General features: G+C 46.4%; 1 non-coding gene across 1 annotated transcript; it reads left to right on the top strand.

The window, feature by feature from the left end:
* The first annotated feature begins 14,121 nt into the window (after positions 1-14,121).
* Positions 14,122-14,228, top strand: LOC119820053. Its single transcript, XR_005286333.1, has one exon. It is a non-coding gene; the product is annotated as a U6 spliceosomal RNA (small nuclear RNA).
* Positions 14,229-14,428: the final 200 nt, after the last annotated feature.

The raw sequence follows: 14,428 nt of genomic DNA, 5'->3' as shown, positions 1-14,428 counted from the left end.
GCTTTTCTTACACTTCATTGGCGTCCTAAGTAAATGGTGATAGATTAGCAAAAGGAAGCAGAGACTTCTGAAACATCTTGGTGTGGGAGGCCCTTCTGTATATGTGCTGCTTTTATTGATTAATGAATAAAGAAGCTGTTTCGGGCCTGCACAGGGCAGAATAGAGCTAAGCAGGGAAAACTAAACTGAATGCTGGGAGAAAGAAGACAGTCAGGAGACGCCATGTAGCCACTGCCTGGAACAGATGATCTGAAACCTAGCTGGTAAACCACAGCCATATGACGATACACAGATTAATAGAAATGGGCTAGTTTCATATATAAGAGTGAGCTAGAAATATGCTTAAGCTATCTGTCAAACAGTATTGCAAATAATATAGTTTTGTGGGATTATTTTGGTCAAAGCAGCTGGGAATGAACTGGCGGTCTACTCCTAACAACATCTGATAACCAGCATGGACTGTTTGGTTTGAGAACATTGAGATATTTCTATAAACTCAAACTATCTATCCAAATATCTCTCCCTGGATCTTAGGTCACTGCCAAGCCATCACCTGCTCTGGAGAGTCACCCACACAGTGTACCAGAGAGCTACCAGAGGCCTGGGACTTCTTTTGGGAGAAAGGGGGGGGAGTCAGGGAGGAAGGATGGGAGGAAGGAAGGAAGGGAAAAAAAGGGAAGATGGAAAACCATACAGCTTTCACATGGCCTCTGTGCTACCGACTTCCTCTCAGCAAGGTGTCTGGGTTCTAAGGACAAGTGCCCTGAAGACAGAAGTCGTGTAGGGTAGTGTTAGTCTGGCCTAGCCTCAGATGCCATGGCACTGTTTCTGCCAAATTCCTGTGGTGAGAAGCGAGGTCCCACAACCCTCCCATAAGCTTGAAGAGAATGTAATTCCATCTCGTGACAGTCACAAAAACCTTGAGACTCATTTCTTACTTCCACAGAAGTTTTTCACAAAGTAAGTCACTATGAAACATCCTTTTTGCTGACAAGTATTGCTGAGATTAAAAAAAAATAATAATTCTTAACATTCTCTCCAGTGGGTGGAACTCAACTAGTTTCTTTTACTTCAGGAATCTAAATATTTTAGGCAATTAGCCCATGTCACCCCGGTAGAAAGTAGTAGATGGGAGCCTGGAGAAACTGGAGTGCAGGTACCCACCCACAAAGCCCAAACTATAACATTTCATTAGCCTATTTTATAGATTTATAAGGTATCTGAAATGTATTTCTCACAGTTAATAGCTTACGTATATAACATATACAACCTCACATACACACACACACACAAAAGTGTTTATACAGCTCATAATATAGAAAAATATCTTTGTCAGTAGCTGTTAAGTTAGATGGAGGAATTGTCTTTGAAGGAAAGCCTCCGTGATGACCACTTTATGAGGTACTATAGCTTGGGTTTGAAGGACCACCCTTGCCCCTATTCCAGCAACCCATACATTAGCAAATGGATGTTCAGGATGATGTTATTGGGAGGTGAGCGGGAATTGGAGACGGACCTAGTTCGAAGTTCTTAGATCACTGGAGGTGTGCCGCCCAAGGGGGTTTTGGGGGCTCCCTCTTTTTCTCTCTCATTCCCTAAATGTGTAATGAGTGCCTGTACTGCCTGCTCCCCTGAGAAGTGCAGTCTCAGCACAGAGCCACAAGCAGCAGGGCCAATGACCGTGAACTGAAACCTCCAATAAGCCAAAACTACTCTTTTCACTGCTACAGTGACAGAAAACTGACCTCCGCACAGGGTAAAAAAGGGCCACCATAGTCAGCTTGCCAGGGAGAAGGGAGTTTCCTGGAACAAGGTTCATTGAGTGTAGGGAAGAGGAAGCAGGAGGTAGAACCCTTCACAGACCCCCCTCTCCCACTACACACCTCCATCAGGGATCAGGAGGAGAGAGACTTCAGACCTTTAAAAGGTTGATTTCTGCCAAGAGATTTACAAGATACCCTTGTGCTGTGTGAGCCGCATGAACTTTCCCTGAAGGTGAAATTGGGGGGCGGGGGGAATTACCATGGATTTTCTGTAATTGAATTTCTTGTTATGGCTAGTTTCGAGGCTATGTTTTATACCAAGGCTCAGTTCATGAGGATAGAGATGGACCTGACTTCTGGGTTCTTAAATCACGCACTCCAACAAGCAGTTCACGGGCAGGACAAAGTGAGCAAATCCATTAACCGTTTCAATACCAGCCAAAGCGTCTTCATCCTTCTCAGCAACTGGCATTAGGACAGCTCTGCTCCAGGAAGAACAAGCCTCCATCCAATATGTGTTCCTGAATGCCTGTGCCTCGTACCACAGACACACACAAGTGAGCTTCAATAGAACTAAATTTGATCTTAAGAGCTTCTTCACCTTCTTTTGCCCACTCTGGATACCAGGAATAGGAAAGTGAGTCTCAGTCAAATCCCTCAGTCAGGCATGGTGGCACACAACTATAATCTGAGAACTTGGAAAGCTAAGGCAGGTGTGTGTTATTTCAGTACCAGTCTTGGCTACAGAGACCCTATGTGAAAAACATAACAAAGACAAAGAACTCCTCAATTAAGTCTATGAAATCAAGGCCAAGTCCTTGAAACTAAACCAGCTCTGTGGCGAGAACCACGAAGATATTCTCTGGGTTTGACAAGGAGCCTTCTGAATTATCTCCGGCTCCACCCCCACGGGCAGGGGCAGCAACCTTACCTGTTTCATTGAAGGCATAGCTCTGGGCCACTCTAAATCACCTCTGGGCTTCCTGTTATTGACTCTTGGCACCTGCCACTACTTACTACAGATTCCTGGTCTGAGGTCTCAGCTCTCAGGGGAAACAACAGCCTCGAAACACTAAGTGTTGATTGTTTTCTATAAAATGCTCTGATTCCCTCTATCAAGCTCAGAAAGTTCTGGCTTCACCGTGTGGTTTTGTAGCTTCCTGTGTCTACCATTGTTGTATTCTAAAAGTGACTGTGTTTCTCCTTCAGAAATGAACATGCACAGCGCCAGAGGGGACAGACTTCTGACCCCTTCTCCTATTTTGAAAGTTAGTTACATGGTCATAACCTCAAAGGGACCTTCGCCGGGTGGAAATATGCATCCCATGGTTCAGTTGTTGTCGATAACACTTGAACAGCCCTTTCTGGTCCCTTTGAAGGATGCTGTCTTTGTCTTGTAGGCACTCACAGTCAGCTGCAGTTCCCAAGTGGGAAATCTGAGGAGTTTGGTGAGGGAACCTCAGGCTGGCTGTCAGGCAGCACCAGAAATGGCGGAACTGGTACACTGGGTGCCTCGCTGGGTCAAGGAGCTCAAGTGGGTAAAGGGCTGAGGGCGGTTTCTGTGAAGAATTTCCAGAAGATAAATAGAAATGCGCGGAAGTACTTGTGTATGTGTGGCTGGAGGGGACAGTCGAGCACAGAGGGCTAAGAGGTAGAGAGAAGGCAGAGCCATTTGGAAGGATTGTTCTGATGTGGTATATGGGAGAGCAGGCTCCTCCTGGGAAAGGCAGAGATGAGAAGTGGTAGCACAGACTGATGGTGTAAGCGCAGGAGCTGTGTGTGTCTCCTTGTGTTACCGTTCTATAAGCCAATCCTGGCAACACACATCTGTATTAGAAAGGCTGACACAGGAGAATAGCAAGTTCCAGACAAGGCTGGGATGCATAGGGAAACCTGTTGCAGAAGAGAAACAGATGTGATGGTAGAATCGGAACCCATGAACAGGAGGTATCAGTGGTCCTCAGTATCTTTCTATATTTTAAAATGACTCCTTTGCATTCCTCTGAGATTTTCTTTATAGTTATTTGAATCTTCTTTCATTAAAAAGAAAAGAATTTACTATTTTAAGCTTACTTTTTAATCCCGGCACAAGCTCTAACTCTTTTTGGGAAATCCGGCTATGGAGCATTTAAATCGGGTTTGTGAACAGACTGCTTAATGGCAACATAGACCCACTGTGTGCCTGAGAATGGGGCAACATAGACCCACTGTGTGCCTGAAAATGGGGCTATAACTGTGGCTCACGCTAAACAGACCTCCACCCCACCACGCTGGACTGGGCAGAGCCAAAAGGCAAAGCAGCCTTAGTCTTACTAATGAGGCTTAGCTGATTAACATTTCAAGAAGCAGTCCTGGTCAGAAAAGAATTACAGATATACAATAAAGACAAATTCAAATGGGAAAGATGTCTAAATGGGTCACAGTGATGGATAAATGTACATAGGCTTGGGAGAGAAAAGAAAAAGAATATAGACAGTTATAAAAAGAAGTAAATGGTTTTAAGTAAAGGTAAAGTCTTTAAAGAGACAGGGTACAGACAGTCAAAGATTAAAGAAATAAAGAAAAATAAGCCACATAAAGATGGAAAATACACAAAGAGTCTGGATAATATATATTATTGATTTTCTTTGAATTTTTTTGACCGTGAATGAGCTAAGTACCAAGAGACATTTCATTGTATGGGCTGCTAAACATTAAAGGTATCTTGACTTCCGAATTTGGGTCTAAGGATTTGTTGCTTTGGACAAGAGGTTCTTCTTTCGTTTCCAAAGAAGATGAGAGTCTGTGAATTAATTCCACACTAATGTGGTTTGATGGAGCAAGATCACCTAGAAGGTTTCCGTGAATACCCCAAAAATTCATTTGCTCAATAAACAGCAGGAAGTAGTTTGGAGAGAGCTACGCCCAAATTCCCAAATATTGTTTATAAATGTTTGTTTACATTTAAAAAGGGATAGGCTATAGAGATTTGCATTGGTATGGATCCTGGTTTATTGATACAAATTTAAGGTCAATTTTGTATATGTATATTTCTGCTCTTGATTAAGGTATTGTGATTGTGCACTTCATTTAAAAATTAATGTACAATTAAATATAGGTTAATAGATAATCATCTGTAATAGTCAAGCTTGTAGTCATATTAGTTAAGTTTTCTAGATATATAGAGATACATTTTAGTTAGTGAGGTATTCTTCAAATCTTTCAGAGACCTTCAGAATATAGTATTTAATGTGTTTTAAGAAGTTAGGACTTGGGGCTGGAGAGATGGCTCAGAGGTTAAGAGCACTGACTGTTCTTCCAGAGGTCCTGAGTTCAATTCCCAGCAACCACATGATGGCTCACAACCATCCGTAATGAGATCTAGTGCCCTCTTCTGGCGTGCAGGCGTACATGGAGGCAGAATGTTGTATACATAATAAATATATAAATAAATCTTAAAAAAAAAGAAGTTAGGACTTTTTATGTGAGACACATCTACTTCTGGCAGCACCAATAACTTCAAGAGGACGATGGGCACTGAAGAGGCTCTATATGGAGTTTGCTAGCCATTTGGGCAGAAACTGCTCTTGTCTGGACTGCTTGATGTTATGCTGTATGAACTGGACATATGGCACTCACAGAGAAATGACTGCTGAACTTACATAAAGGTGAGATGGTGGCCATCCGACTACTCAGAGATCTGCTGAATATGGCGTTTAAGGTGTTTAATGAAAAAGGCTTTCCCTGTTAGACAAAAATGCCAGTTTCTGTCACCAGCAGCTGAGGCTACCTAAAGATGGATAACCACAGACTCCACTTGGATTGTGAAAATGCTGACCACTGTACAAAAACTGCCCCATGTCTCAGCCACTGCCAGGGCACTGCCAAAACTTTGGATACTGTTAGGTTGACTTCCCTACTCTGCTTCTCCAAAACAGGTCAGTTTTCCCAAGTTTCTCCTCTTTGGAAAAACCTCTCAGACATCATGGGTCTGGTGACCAAAGGTTTATGCTGCCCAGTGTAACACCTGAAGATTTAATGCTGTCCTGTGTGATAGCCAAAGACTGACAACTTCGGCAATAATAGCTCTGGGAGTGGAGAGAGACAGAGCAGGTAGCCCCAAAGGGACATTTGAGTTCCAGGAGAGAGAAGATGAAAAGAAAAGTGGCTAAAGAGGTGGACTCTAAAATTTGGGGTTGAATAAGGTGGGCAACAGAAGCCAGCAGAAACAAATAATCCGAATCTCAAGAGAGCCTTGAATCAGCAGCTTGGTTCCATTAGGAGAGTCTGTGTCCCTTAAAAAGGAGTCCGTTTATGGCCCTTCCTGGGGTTTTAGGACCAGATGTATAAGTTGACAGCATGTCAGCTCCTTGGCATGTCTAAAGGGGAGGTTTTTATTGTAGTTATGAGCGAGAGAACAGCCATAACTACATTACATAACATCTGTAAATCCAGATGCAGGGAGAGATAAAGTGGACTGAACAAGGCCAGGAGACTGGATCTGGATGTTAAGGAAGTAGAGCTGAGCAGTGGGGGAGGGGAAAAGAGAGGGGGAACATAGAAAGAGGGAGAGTGCAGGAGAGCAGAGGGAGGGGAGGGAGCTAGAGAAAGGAAGACACAGAGCAAGAGTAAACACACCAGGAATAGCAGGGTTAAAGGGAAAGAGAGTAACTGAGGAATGGAAGGCCTGGGACTAGAAGGAGCTTACGATAAGGGAGGAGATGGATGAGAAGATTTAGGCACTTGTGATACTGAGGGAGCCTGGAGGCCAGCACTTGTAGGACCCAGCCAGGACAAGCTCAATAGAAGCCTGAGTCTCAGGAGTTCGCCCTGAGGTAATACCTGATCCGGATAAAGACCACAAACTGAAGCTACCCAGGCACCAGCCAAGAACAGACCATCCAAAGGAAATACCTAACATTCCAACCTTTGTAGACGGGATCACCTGCCAGCACACACCCACGGCTTTTCATCAGGACACCCCTAGACAAATGTCAGGCTATTAGGGGTCCTAAATCCCTCACCCCCCACCTTTGCTACTATAAAAACCCAACCCTAACTGAGTTGGGGCTCTCCAATCGCTCCAATACATTGGACACATGAAGAGACCAAGTTTGCAAATTTGTGCAAGAATAAAGACTCTTTGCTTTTACATACAGGACTCAGTCTCCTAGTTGGTTCTGGGGGGGGGGGGGGATTCCATGATCTGGGCATAACATTTGCACTCTGATACACTAACAGGCACCAAGGAGAACCATTTGTCCCTTTTGCCTGTGAGAAAGGTAAAGGCTCCTTTTAGAAGGAACTGGCTTCACAAGCTCCTTAGGAATGCTGGCTTTTGTCTCACCACTAGAATGGGGGAAATGGAATTGCCTTTGGACCTGACTTTGACTCTTATGTAGACTTTAATCAAACGAATGAAATCAAGAATTACAGCAATAATTTACAGGAGTCTTGTAAATATGCTCATTTTGAGAAGATAAAAATCCCTGCTTTTCAGATTGTTTTCTTTCTGTTGTTGCTTACTTAAACTGTTTCTAAAGAAGCATAAGGACCTCTGCCTTGAGTCTCTGCTTAATCCCAGGCACTAAGAGGAAAGGCAGCATGGACACCAGCCTTGAGACCTGGTGTTGAGAATACAACCTCACAACCTACACCACAGCAGAAAGCACCCAGAGGCAGAGGTGAGCAACTACACCTGGAAGATGGGAAGAGGCGGGGGCAGAGTTTCCACTCTTCTAGAGTGGAGACTAATATCAGTATTCTCTAGAGGAGCAGAACGAATAGAATGAATATATCTACACACACACACACACACACACACACACGATGTGGGAGGTCTATGTGTTGCTTTTATTGGTTAATGACTAAAGAAACTGCTTTGGCCTGTTGATAGGACAGAACTTAGGTAGGCAGGGAAAACTAAACTGAATGCTGGAAAGAAAGAGATAGAATCAGAAAGAAGCCGTGTAGCCCCGCTAGAGCTAGACAGAACTTTACCCAGTAAGCCACAGCCATGTGGCGATACACAGATTAATGGGGATGGGTTAAATTAAGATGTAAGAATTAGCCAATAAGAAGCTAGAGCTAATAGGCCAAGCAGTGATTTAATTAACATTGTTTCTGTGTGATTATTACAGTTCTGGGCAACCAGGACAAACAAGAAGCCCCCTCCCTACTACACACACACACACACACACACACACACACACACACACACACATACACATATACATATATGTGGTATTTATTAAACTGGCTTCCAAGGTGGGGTCTGGGTAGTCCAATAATGATTATTCACACTGGAGAGGACAAAAACTTGATTGCTCAGTTCGTGGGTCTGGCTGTCTCAACAGTCCCACTAAATGCCTGGAGGATTCCTGGGGAGCTCTGGTCTTCAGTCTGTGTTGGAAGCCTAAAGACACTCTTCTAATAGCCGCTGTGCAATACCACAGAAACGGGGCGGATGAACTTGCCAGCGAGCATGGGGGTAAGCAGTCAAAAGGGAAGGTTTCTTTCTTCTACGTCCATTGCTTTGGATTTGCATCAGAAGGTGCCACCCACATTTAAGGTGTGTCTTCCTGCTTCAAACCATCTAATCGAGAATTGCCCTCACAGGTGGACCCGGTGCTCACATTTTAGTTGACTCCAGACCCAGTCAAGTGGACAGCCGAGCTTAGCCAATTCATGACCTGATTCTACCCACTGTTTCAAGACTGAATTGAGAGGCAGGGGAGAGAGGGCAGGAGTGGGGAGCACTGAGCCGAAGGGATGTGCCCACACATGTACATGCACACTGGTACCCTTGTCTGCCTTTCCACAATTTGCTAATAAATGTGTTTACCTAAAAGAGGTATCTGTGCATATACACAAACACACACAAATACTGCACAACTTCAAAACAAAAACATCTGAAGACATAAACTGCTAAAATCAGAAGAAAAAACGTCAGACCACAAACCCCAGAGTAGTAGAAACAACATTCTGTTATTCTCTTTTTATTTTTATTTATTTATTTATTTATTGTTTTTTTCAAGACAGGATCTCTCTGTAGCTTTGGAGCCTGTCCTGGAACTAGCTCTTATAGACCAGGCCGGCCTCGAACTCACAGAGATCCTCTTGCCTCTGCCTCCCGAGCACTGGGATTAAAGATCTGAGCCACCACTGCCAGGCTTCTGTTATTCTCTTAACACAAACTTCAAGATTTCCTGTGGCCCCAATCCTGCTTGACTAGTGGAAAGTTCAACCCCATCTTTGTCCAGACTTGATGGTCCCAGCACCTTGTGTGGCACAGGGCACTGCCAGGCTCCCTGTGTTCCTGTCCTCAGGGTTTCCCACAAAAACATACTTGCCCTACATGGGTGTGGCAGCCTGTGGGGGTTCTGCCCACCCAGGGGCACTGAGGGAGACAGTGAATCGTGGGATTCACACCTCCCTTGGCTTGTCATGTGGCCCCTCTGTCTTAGAGACATTTCTTTCTCCTGTCTGTCTCCTTCTCTGTTCCCCCACCAAACAAAAGGTATGGCTACTCGTTTGAAAGAGAAGGAGGAAGGAAGAAAGGAAGGGAATGACTGAGGAATACTCCACAGAGTAGGAGGGAATCTAGTATTTTACACTCAAACCACGAAGTTACACATACCTGCACTCAGCAGACGGTGTGAGCTTGAGTGTGGGTGTTGGAACTGCACACACACACACACACACACACACACATCCGGTCACTGCCTTTGCTGACCTCTTCCCTCTGACACCTACATCTGCACTGCCTAGGGCATTGTATTAAGAATGACACCCAGGGTTAGGCCTAAGGTCTCCAGGTAGTGAGCCTGCTGCTTTGCCTAACTGGCCTTTGTCCCCAGGAGGACAGTCAGGCCAGGGAGTATCTGCTAACAGCCTCCTCTCCTAGGGCAGAAGATGGTGTGTGGGACAGGTTTGGTGGTCTAGGGGTGGGGTGAGAAAGGAAGAGAATATTTGGGGACTGTGGGGAGCTACAGAGCCTGGCGAATGAGGGGGAAGAAGCCTGTAGGTGTGGCCCTAGCCTGGACACTGTAAGGAAGTTTGCTGGCTAAGGTGTCACCTGTGTACTGCTGCCCACGGGGTTCAGGAGGAAGAGGAGGGGCTAGAGAGAGAGGAAGGTCGGTTCTTAATGTCCACAGCCATCCCTGCTAAACCGGGCCCACGTCTTCATCCTTCCCGGCACGTCTCACTGTTGTTCTAGCTAAGGGTGGAGACAGGCCTTGGGGGACAAGAATTGTCACTTCAGTTCCTCTGTTCATCTATCCAAAGTCATCATTTTAATAATGGACATTAAAGAAATGTCTCCCAAATTATGATTCAGGGATCATCCCTTAGTGCTGTCTAAGGAGTTCATGGGAAGTGCAGATTTCCCAGAATCCCTGGGGTGAGGCTGAAAACCCAGTATCTGACACCAACTGCCCATCCCAGGCAGTCTGACATGCACTGACTGCCCCTGAAGGACTACAGGAAGCTCGAACCCCTGGTGTATCCTTTGTATGTCGGCTACTAGGTGTCTCAGTGTGTATGCAAGAATGTATCCCTGTGTGTTGGGACCATTTGGAGTTCTGGCCTTCAGCTGCTCTTCCCTGCTAGAGATCTTCACTTTCCTACTGATTTGAGTTACTGAAAGCTGTGTCAAAGTTGTTTACCAGCTCTGCTTCACGAGCACGTGTTGCCTTGGCCTTGAGGATCAGAGGATGAGGTTTTCACCTGTTGGCCCACTTGACTGTGTTGGGTATATAAGCCTCCGTGGTGCTATTGAATAAGGGGCTTCTTACCAGTGACTAGAGGTCTGTGTCTCTGTCTGTGTGTGTTTCAACCTCCAGCCCCTTGCCCGAAGCTTGGGAACTGTGTGGTAGTGCATAGAATGAAGCCGGTTGTGGTGAGTGCTACACCTGTGTCCATGTGTTTCTAATGTGTCTGTGTGCATATGGGTACATGGATGTCTGTGTGCATCTGGACTGTCAATCTACATGTGTTCTTGGTGTCAGCCCTCTTCCGTCCTCTCCCTCGGTGACCTCTGGAAGTCCTGCCTGAGGCAGATTTCCTAGCTGCTGCTCCCTGCTTGGAGGTTGCAATGAGATGGGAGAATGTCAGAGACAAATATCAGTGGGAGGTGGTTCCTGGGCACTAGGCAATAGGCCTAGCCTGAGATCAAGAGCCCACTGTCCACTGGCTTCTCCCCAGGGACTATGTCCTGCTAACACCCAGGCTCAGGCAGCAGTGTGCCGATGGCAATACCCTTGCTCAGAAAACAGCCGAAGCAAAGTAAAGAAGACCCTATCTCCCATAAGATCAGACTCTCACTTCCCATTGGCTTCCTGGACTCTAAAAAGCCAGGTGTGTGGACTTTACAGTCTCACTGTGGCTGTCCCCTTGGCAAACACAGAGTGACACCGAAGAGCCAGGCAAGGGCTTCGCCTCCAGCCCAGCTCCTGTGTTCACTAAACCAATATTTGTTTAGTGCCGATTGCGTGCCAGGCTCCGTGGGCACTCTCGGCGTCGTAATGACACGCTCATGTCAGGGTCGCAAAGAGCAGGAGCTGAGCTGAATGCTTGCACGTGTCAACTCATTTGAGTCCATGACCAATCCTGGCAGCAGAAACTGTTATTACACTGAGGGGACCCTATGTGACTTCCCATAGTGCAGGAGGGAGGGAGTGGCAGGGCTGGCATGAAGCCCAGACCCATAGTCCAGGGCCCCAGCCTCACACCTCCAAAGGAAGGAACAGGCTTGTGGCGGGTCACTGCCAATAACCTGCCAAACATTAACTGAGCAACCAAGTGTGGGAGGCAGGATTTGAACCTGCAACTGTCTAATGCCAAGGGCCCACTCAGTTTCTGTCATGCTGCTGAGATGAGCTGTGTGTAGGAGGGGTGAGGAAAGGCAGCTGTGGGTCCTGCTGGCCTCAGGAGAGGCAGGGAGGCGCACAGGGAGCTGGGTATCTCCTGCAGGGGTGGCGGCAGGACCTGGAGGTGAAAAGACAAGGGCCTAGCACTCAGCTCAGGCTTAGCGGAGGAGGCGGACCCGAACCCCTGAACATCCTGCCAGCTTGGCTCATCCAGCTGCTGAGGGTAGGATGATCACATCCGACTCTGCCGCCAGCAGGAGACTTCAGGGAAACTCCTGGTGGCCCAAGTTGCAGACGTGGCATCTGGAATGGCTATAAGGGAGCCTCGGGCCAGGCTTGTTCCACATGCTGGAAATGATTTCTTTGGGGGGAATCCCGAATCCAAGGGTTTCTATGGCAGTGAAGAAGCGACCCCTCCCCGGGTGTGAAAAGCCAGCCACGATAGAGCTCGGTCTGCAATCATAAAATGTTCTTGTCTTTGACACAGGCACAGAATCTTAGGTCTTGACTGAAAACAGCCTTGAGGGCTCGGGTGTAGCTCAGTGGTAGAGCACTCACCCAGAGTGTACAAGAACCTAGGCTTTATCCTCAGCTATACAAAACTAAATCAAATAAATGGCACTGAGACAGAGGAAAGCATAAGAACTCTGCTGAGCAGAAGCAAGGGAGTCAGCCACAGCTACAGGAGAGATCAGAATGTTCTGAGTTTCATCTGGACCAGCTTATAACACCAAGACATCCACACACAGCCAGTCACTATCCTTCTCCCAGGCCCCTATCAAAGGGGCCTCTCAAATTCTTGTACCTGGACAAATAGGGACAAAGATTTGAGCAGCCTGTGGTGTTGGCTGTCCTTCCTTCAATAAAGCTTGTCCTGTTTGGAAAAACCCAGTGTTGAAGGCTTGAGGCAGTGAGCCCTTTCTTAGTATCAGAGAGGTAGGGCAAATCAGCAAACAAGCTGCCTTGAGCCACCCTGACCTTCACGTATGCAGTTCCTAAAAGGCAAAAGGATGTGAGAAGGGATGAGGAGAGGAGAAGGGAGGGAAAGAGAAGAGAGGAGAGGAGAGGGAAGGAGAGGAAAAAGGGGGAGGGGAGGGTAGAGGAAGGAAAAGGGGAGGGAAGGGGAAAGGATGGGGGAAAAGGGGAGGAAAAGAGGGGAAGGGAGGAGGAAAGGGGAAAAGAGGGGGGAGAGGAGGGGAGAGGAGAGTGGAAGGGAGAGGAGAGGGGAGTGGAGGTGAGAGGAGAGGGGAGGGGAAGAGAGGGGAGTGGAGGAGAGGGGAGGGGAGGGAAGGGGAGGGAAGGGAAGGGGAGGGGAGAGGAGCAGGAGGCTCTTGCGTCTCAGGTGCTGAACCCAAGAGGCATTCATGATGTTGCTACCAACTCTATGAAGCTCAAACCTGGGTCATACAAATCCAGTCATTCTGCGGCCCAACGGAAAGTCTTTAGAGGGGCATCTGAAGCAACAGGAGAAAAGACGCACGCAATTGGATGTGCAGAATGTTGCAACCGCCAGGGTGGCAAGGGGTGGTCAAGTGTTGAAGAAGATTTTGCTTTTTCATGGAAATGATCTTTGCTATGAATGCTGCTGTGTGGGAGAATCACAGACCCAACGATGCCCAGAATTTAGACATTTATGATAATATTGTGGCACCATAGAACATTCAGCATTAAGCAGGCAAGCTAGCCAGCATGGAATCCCTGTTCCATTATTCAGATAAAGACAAAATGATTGTGTGCTTCTTGCCTCCACTCTGGCGAGAGTCCTCATGGTCCCTCTTATTTGAATCTGGCTCTAGCAACCAGGAAGTAGGAAAATTCCTTCACCAGGACAAGCTGGTGACCTGGTGCTTTTATTCCAAAAAAATAAGCTTATTTTCCAGTCTGATCCAGCCCAAAAGTAACAGGATTTGTGCTGTCGAATGTTTTAAGATTGGTTACATTCGCTTATGCTGTGGAGTATTTGTTTCATGATGCAAAGACATGTTGCATTCTTTTATGTTGTATTTACATAAAGCTGTAAAGCTGCTACTTTTCCTGCCTAGAACACCTGGCTGGTCTAATAAAGAACGGAACAGCCAATAGCTAGGCAAGAGAGAGGGATAGGTGGGGCTACGAAGGCAGCGAGAATAAATAGGAAGAAAAATCTAGGCTCAAGAGAAGAGCAAGGAGCAAGAAAAGGGGAAGGAGAGGAGGATGACACAGGCCAGCCACCCAGCTGCACAGTCAGCCATGGAGTAAGAAAGAAAGATAAATAGAATAAAGAAAAGCAAAATGCCCAGAGGTGCCAGACAGTGGTGGCACACACCTTTAATCCCAGCTTTGGGGGGGCAGAGGCAGCCTGGTCTACCATGTGAGTTTCAGGACAGGCTCCAAAACTACAAAGAATCCAGGCAGGGAGAACCTAGAGGCAAAACATAGTTAAAGAGAAACAGGATAATTTAAGTTAGAAAAGCTGGCTAGAAACAAGCCAAGCCAAGTCCAGGCATTCATAAGTAATAATAAGTCACCACGTGCTCACTTCCATAGCACACACGCTAGAACTGGAATGACACAGAGAAGATTAGCGTGGCCTCTGTGCAAGGGTGACATGGGAATTCCTGAAGCACTACATATTTTTCTAGAAAAAACATCCTGAGTGAGGTAACTGTCAGGGATCACCCTCGACAAACATAACTTTTGCCAGGGTGGGGGCTGGGGATCAGAAAAATAAGTAAATAATACAAGGACATGAATAAAACAATAAAACAGAAACACAGGAGAGTACCGGGAGTTTCAGTGACTGCTGAAATTCCGCGTGTTTAATTTCCAATTGCTTAA

This window comes from Arvicola amphibius, chromosome 7, assembly GCF_903992535.2.
Source record: "Arvicola amphibius chromosome 7, mArvAmp1.2, whole genome shotgun sequence".
In the NCBI taxonomy this organism is placed as follows: domain Eukaryota; kingdom Metazoa; phylum Chordata; class Mammalia; order Rodentia; family Cricetidae; genus Arvicola; species Arvicola amphibius.
This window is presented reverse-complemented; position numbering and strand designations above follow the sequence as displayed.